The sequence below is a fragment of the Camelina sativa genome, chromosome 5 (assembly GCF_000633955.1).
Source record: "Camelina sativa cultivar DH55 chromosome 5, Cs, whole genome shotgun sequence".
Classification (NCBI taxonomy): Eukaryota; Viridiplantae; Streptophyta; class Magnoliopsida; order Brassicales; family Brassicaceae; genus Camelina; species Camelina sativa.
The window spans coordinates 33,596,194-33,602,193 of NC_025689.1; the positions used below are offsets into that span (position 1 = coordinate 33,596,194).

General features: G+C 35.7%; 1 long non-coding RNA gene across 23 annotated transcripts; it reads right to left on the reverse strand.

The window, feature by feature from the left end:
• Window positions 1,302–6,000, reverse strand: LOC104788407. Of its 23 annotated transcripts, none has more exons than XR_002038322.1 (21): window positions 5,874–6,000; window positions 5,652–5,792; window positions 5,458–5,529; window positions 4,978–5,332; window positions 4,689–4,757; window positions 4,496–4,593; window positions 4,354–4,400; window positions 4,182–4,256; window positions 4,004–4,078; window positions 3,828–3,894; window positions 3,563–3,725; window positions 3,454–3,470; window positions 3,240–3,341; window positions 3,055–3,152; window positions 2,866–2,965; window positions 2,533–2,584; window positions 2,289–2,435; window positions 1,975–2,185; window positions 1,826–1,877; window positions 1,641–1,678; window positions 1,302–1,562 (listed from the first exon to the last, which is right to left on the reverse strand). It is a non-coding gene; the product is annotated as an uncharacterized LOC104788407 (long non-coding RNA). The 23 variants fall into 23 exon arrangements; XR_002038319.1 differs by having other exon boundaries at window positions 4,978–5,337; XR_002038320.1 differs by lacking the exon at window positions 5,458–5,529 and having other exon boundaries at window positions 5,589–5,792.

Sequence of the window (6,000 nt, forward strand, 5' to 3'; positions counted from 1 at the left end):
TTAGTCAAATCAACTTAATTTTTTTTCACGGGATAAAAAAATTTTTATATGTCAAATATTTTAATATTAATAGTGTTGACAAATAATAAAATGAGTATTTAATCCGTGTTATCACAAATTTAATAATATTTTATTAATTCCGACATGTCCTCTTTATAATTCAGGTGACTGCTTGTATATTTCTCAAACTCCTTAGCTCAAAGCTTCATCTGACAAGGGAATTCACCGGTGAACATTACTAAACAATGAAGATTCTGTTGACATATTCCTAAACAATGAAGTGTTTTGACTGTACAGAAAATTTAATTAATATTTGGGATTTTTAATTGCATTTCATATAATTTTATAGTAAATATATTTAATTGATACTTAAAAAATAATTTTGCAATTTGATTATTAAATGTTTTAGGTAAATTTTGAATATCATAGTAAATTTTTATGATTTGAATAAATAAAGTGTATTATTGACATTTAGGAAATTTGTTTGTTATATATGTATTTTTAATAAGAATTTCAAAAATACATTTTTTTCAATACCAGTATTAGAAATACCATTTTAAAAAATTTTATTTAAAACAATTTCTCAGAAAATTCTCATAATTTTATGATTATGAAATAATCTAAAATAAATTAACATATGTAATACAACAACCCGCGCATATGCGCGGGATATTACCTAGTTAGTATTAACTATTAAGCCCGTACCAGGATGCTCTCGAAACATGTGGTTAAACTTATGAGTTAAATGTTTTAATGCGATTGACATTTGTGTAAAAAACACTCTGACTTCTCCCGGTGACCATTCATATAAAGAGGCATCCCGCAAGAAAAATGACCACGATTAAAAGAGCGATTAAAAGAGCAACACAGAGGCAAATTTGCAGATAATCCAACTTCTCATGGTGATCAATCATATAAAAAAGGCATCCTGCAAGAAGAATGACCACGATTAAAAGAACAACCCATATGCAAACTTGCAGATACTCCAACTTTTTCTGGTAAACAATCATATGAAAGAAGCCTCCCGCAAGAAGAATGACCATGATTAAAAAAGCAACCCATAGGCAAACTTGCAGCAGATACATTCTTCTTTTTTTATTTTCAAAGATCCTATTCCTATGCCTTAGTTTTTTTTCTTTCTAATGTCAAAGAATTCGAGAAGTTAATAAGAATATATATATAGATGCGGACTGGGAGAATCATATCATAGAATATAAATAAAAGGTGAATATTTGAGATTAAGGAAGTTTTACTTTCTATGGAATATGGAAACATACTTTGTTTACGGTGGTCAGAGGATGTGGTCTCATGAATGCCATTTTTAAAACTTAAACGTAGATGTATACATGGTATATGTATTTTATGTATACAATATCATATTATTTTTACATTTTTTAAAAATTATATCTCTTTTTCTATATAACTAGAGGAAGCAAGAAGGTGTGAAAAACGACATGTAGCAGACACAATCTCTCCTAAGTTCTGGCTTCATACATACATGTCTCGATGGAGAAGAGCACCGTTGACTTCAGCTCTGAGTACAAGGAACTCTAATCACGGGCCTGAAATTACTGAGAAATTGCGTGAGAGAGGGAAAAATAAAAACATGTAAGATAGAAAGCAGAGAAAAAACATCAAACCTTAGCCTTTGAGTTTGGCTCTGCAAGCAGCTTCTTTCCTAAGGAAGCAACAAAGGGGAAAAAAAAAACAAAAATATCAGTCTCCTTCTGATCTAAATCGTAACAATGAACCAAAAAAAAAAAAAAAAGACTTTTAAGCAAATTTTAACTCAATTTGTGTGTGGATTGGAGACAGAAAGTTTTACCTTTTGGAGGACATGTAACATCTCCAACTGGTTTTGGCATGATCCACAAGGCCTGAAAAGTAAAACCATATGTAACAAGACAAGACGTCAAATAATGAAACGAGTAAGCAATGAAAGAAGCAAATTTGAGTATCGGGAATTATACTTACAGGAGGGCATAATGAGTGTCTTGTCCACGGTTCTGAGATTAATTTTACCAAATGTGTACCCACCCAAATGTGTCACAGCACAACTGTGCAAAGGCTATTAGGCTTGGATCCGATGAGAAAGTGCTGACCAAGTGATTGACACTATCAGAATCCAGTTCTCTATGACTATTAGCAAGCATATTAGAATCCCCCAGAGTTCTTAAACCAACACCTGCATCACCAAAAGCATACAAACCTGAATCAGAAACAGTGTTTTTATGACTGTAAATTAATCTATCTGAGCCGAGACTAGAGTATATGATGGAGTATACAACCTTATGTATTGCTCGTGAAAGCAGTGACTGACACCCAGCTGGATCATCAACATACGAACAAGCTCCTACCTTCCTTTTGACATATGTAAGTTATGACACCAGAATTGAAGGGATCACTCTTGTCCCCAAAGCTCCACCAATTTTTCTCTGTGTGTTACATTGGTCAAAATTAAAATGTCTTAAGACCATCTAGACAAAATAAGCAAGGAAGAAATGGAATACAAGCAAATGCATCATCAACCACCTTTTGGGACTAGCTCAATATATCGGGGACTACAGACACAAATTCTCTTTAGCTGCAGGATACAAATACATTTTCAGGTGAAAGGTGGGCAAAACAAGCAGATATAACCGGTGAGGAGGTTATCATGAAACAAAAATTAAACTAGAACTGAGCCACGCTGGTATATGACCCTAGTTTTCTGATGTTCAACTTGCAGTTGCCACAAATTTGCTTCTCCCAGAAAAACTCAAACGATTTACATAATAGCACGCATGAAAAACTCAAACGATTATGAAAAACACAACATACTTATGTGAGGCTCATATAACACAACAAAATTAGCAAAAGCCTTACCTGCCACCAACGAAAGGAACACCATGCTTTTAGTTGGAAGGAGGCTCTCCTAGTAAAACATGTATGAAATCTGTTACGAAGAATCTTTCAAAGGATCCACCTAAAGCATATAACACTAGTTGGTTCAGTGCACCTGTGAGCAGAAATTGGTTATGTACTTGTGTATAAAATAAGAAAAAAGTAGCTTACTCAGGGGATTTCTGCGACCACCGGCTAAAGTATCCTTGTTAAAGGGAGGAAGCTGCTGCAACGTTGTGGTAGCTTGACCCAATGCGCCTATTAGCTATCTGAAATTTTTTTGCCACTGTGAGAAAGCTCTTATGGGGTTCCATGTGAGTACATAAACAAACTTTGAAAAGTGTTTAGTCTGTTACCAAATGGAGAAGTCTGATATTATATTTGTTGTCACCTTTGCGTTGGCATCCTGAATCAATATCTCCATTCTCTATAGATTCGCCAATGTTGAAGGAAACCTCCTGCAACAATACAATCATATAGCAAAACACTTAAAAGCTTTGAATATATTGATGAGAAAATGATAAGTAGGCAAGCAGCGAGTAAACCACCACCACCCAAAATTCCATCTACCTTCGACACACAGAGACCTGAAAAGCTAGGAACCAGTTAAAGACAAAATAATATAGTGTCTTAAAACCAACGCAAAAATCAAAACCAAAATATTTAAAAAAGCGCCTACCTGGTTGTCTGGGTGTTGGGGTTAAGCCGCTTTAGACAGTAATCCTCTCATTCACAAAGGAGTGCAGGTTCATTAGTTTCAGATGGAGATTGGAGACAAAAGAGGTTTCACCTATTGGAGGACATGTGACATCTCCAACTGGTTTTGGGATGATCCACAGGGCCTGAAAGAAACATGGTAAAACCATCTGTAACTAGACGTACGTTAAAAAATCAAAACGAGTAGTGAAAGAAGATGACATTCACGTATCGGGAATTTTACTTACAGGGGATAACTGTTGTCCGCTGTTTTATGATAACTTTCCAGAAGCTGCATATTCAACAACTCCATATCTGAATAAGGATTACTTGTTAAGGATTAACTTGAAACAGGTAAAAAAAAACCAGGCAGAGAAAAGGATAGATTTTAAGATCACTTACAGAGATCAAAGAAAAAGGATACTAATTTCCATACCATCGTTGTTGTTGAAGCGTCATATAGTGCATCATTCCGGATTCTATAGAGAAAGTGAACCATCTAGAGAAGCAACAAAGAAAAAAAAAACAAAATTTCAGTCTCCTTCCGATCTAAATAGTAACAATGACCAAAAAAAACAAACTATAAGCAGATTATAACTCACTTTGTGTGTGGAGATTGGAGACAGAAAGTTTCACCTTTTGACATGTGACATCCCCAACTGGTTTTTCCACAGGGCCTGAATGAAACATGGTACGTACAATTGTAACAAGACGTTGAAAAATCAAACGAGTAGTTGAAAGAAGATGACACTCAAGTATCAGGATTATACTTACAGGGCATAAGTGAGTTGTCCACGGTTTCATGAAAAACTTTCCAGAAGCTGCATCATATTCAATAACCTCCACATCTGAATAAGGATTAACTTCAAACATGTAAAAAAAAGACAGTAAAGAAAAGGAATTTATGATCACTTACAGAGATCAAGAAAATGATACTAATTCCATTCCATCGTTGTTGTTGCTGCGTCATATGTAGTGTGCATCATCCCCAATTATGTGAAGGAAGTGAACCATCTAGAGAAGCAACAAAAAAACAAAACGAAATATCAGTTTCTTTCCGATCTAACAATGAAAAAAAAAAACAAACTTTTAAGCAAAATTTAACTCACTATGTTGTCTGTCGACCGGAACTTGAAGCGAACGAAGAAAAGGAAGGTCGTCGTGTTGAGTCGGGGGGACTGTCAAAGACCATCATCCATCAATAGAATCATCAGATTGCCAATGAACGAATCGTCGTTGGAATAGTAAAAACATGTTTCACAGAAACAAAATAAGACACCAATCAATCAATAGTAAACACATGTTTCACAGAAACAAAATAAGACACCAATCAATCAAAAATACAAACTTTTTAAAAATCAAATCAAAGGGATTCATAGATTTAAAAGAAGAAGATACCTCTGATTTGTATTTTGACCCTAGTCATTGTGAACAGCAGCTCGTGTCCAGAAGCATCGTTTAGTGGAATCGAGGAGAAGAGAAGAGGCGAGTTCGAGAGTAGGAGTCGACGAGAGACGATCCTGAACGGATTCATCACCGGAGAGCTTTATAGACGATCCTCCAACATAACTCATAAAAATGAATCATGAGTCCTTGTACTTGCATTCTTTTCGTCTTGAGGTGGAAGGAAAGGATCTCTGACACTGAGTCCTTATAATACATACAAATTGTCAGGATCGGGTCAAAGCAGCGGAAGATGGCACCCATTATCAGCATTTTCCCCAGCTTGGGATCAACGGGGATAATCAATGAGCTTCCCTAGTTACAACAGGTCAAAAAGAAAGCACGCAGGAAAGTCAGTCATGACTCAGTCATGATACATGTAGTTATAAGAAAATGTTGGAACATATTTTTTCAGCACTTAGATAGAACACAAACCAAGATCCGTTAGATTTTCCTTCTCAACCAGTGCTCCGATCATTTTCAGGAATCCAATATAGCATTTTGAACCTGTCTCAAGACAATTATAGTTATTAGGACTAGTGTCAAGACAATTAGAATCAAATTACCTGTGATAAGCTCAGTATTTGCATTGTTCCAGCTTGAATATGAAACCATCACTATGGAAACACCTTTGTAAACTGCATCAGCATAAGCAGACATGCGAACACTAAGAAGACCATGTAAAGAAGTCACCGCGTTATTCTCATTTTTTCCTCGGGGTTGTCCCACCATCTCCCATGTAATGCTTGGCACATACTGCAATTTTATCCCTGACAAAATAACACAGCATTGAAGGAAGAACATACTTATGTAAAGCTCATATAACACAACCAATTTAGCAAAAGCCTTACCTGCCACCAACAAATGGAACGCCATGCTTATAGTTGGAAGGAGGCTCTCTTTGTGAACCAAGTATGACGTCTGTCATGTCTTCCACAAATTTGTGATCCTCGCTGTAGCTCTCATAACACCTACCCC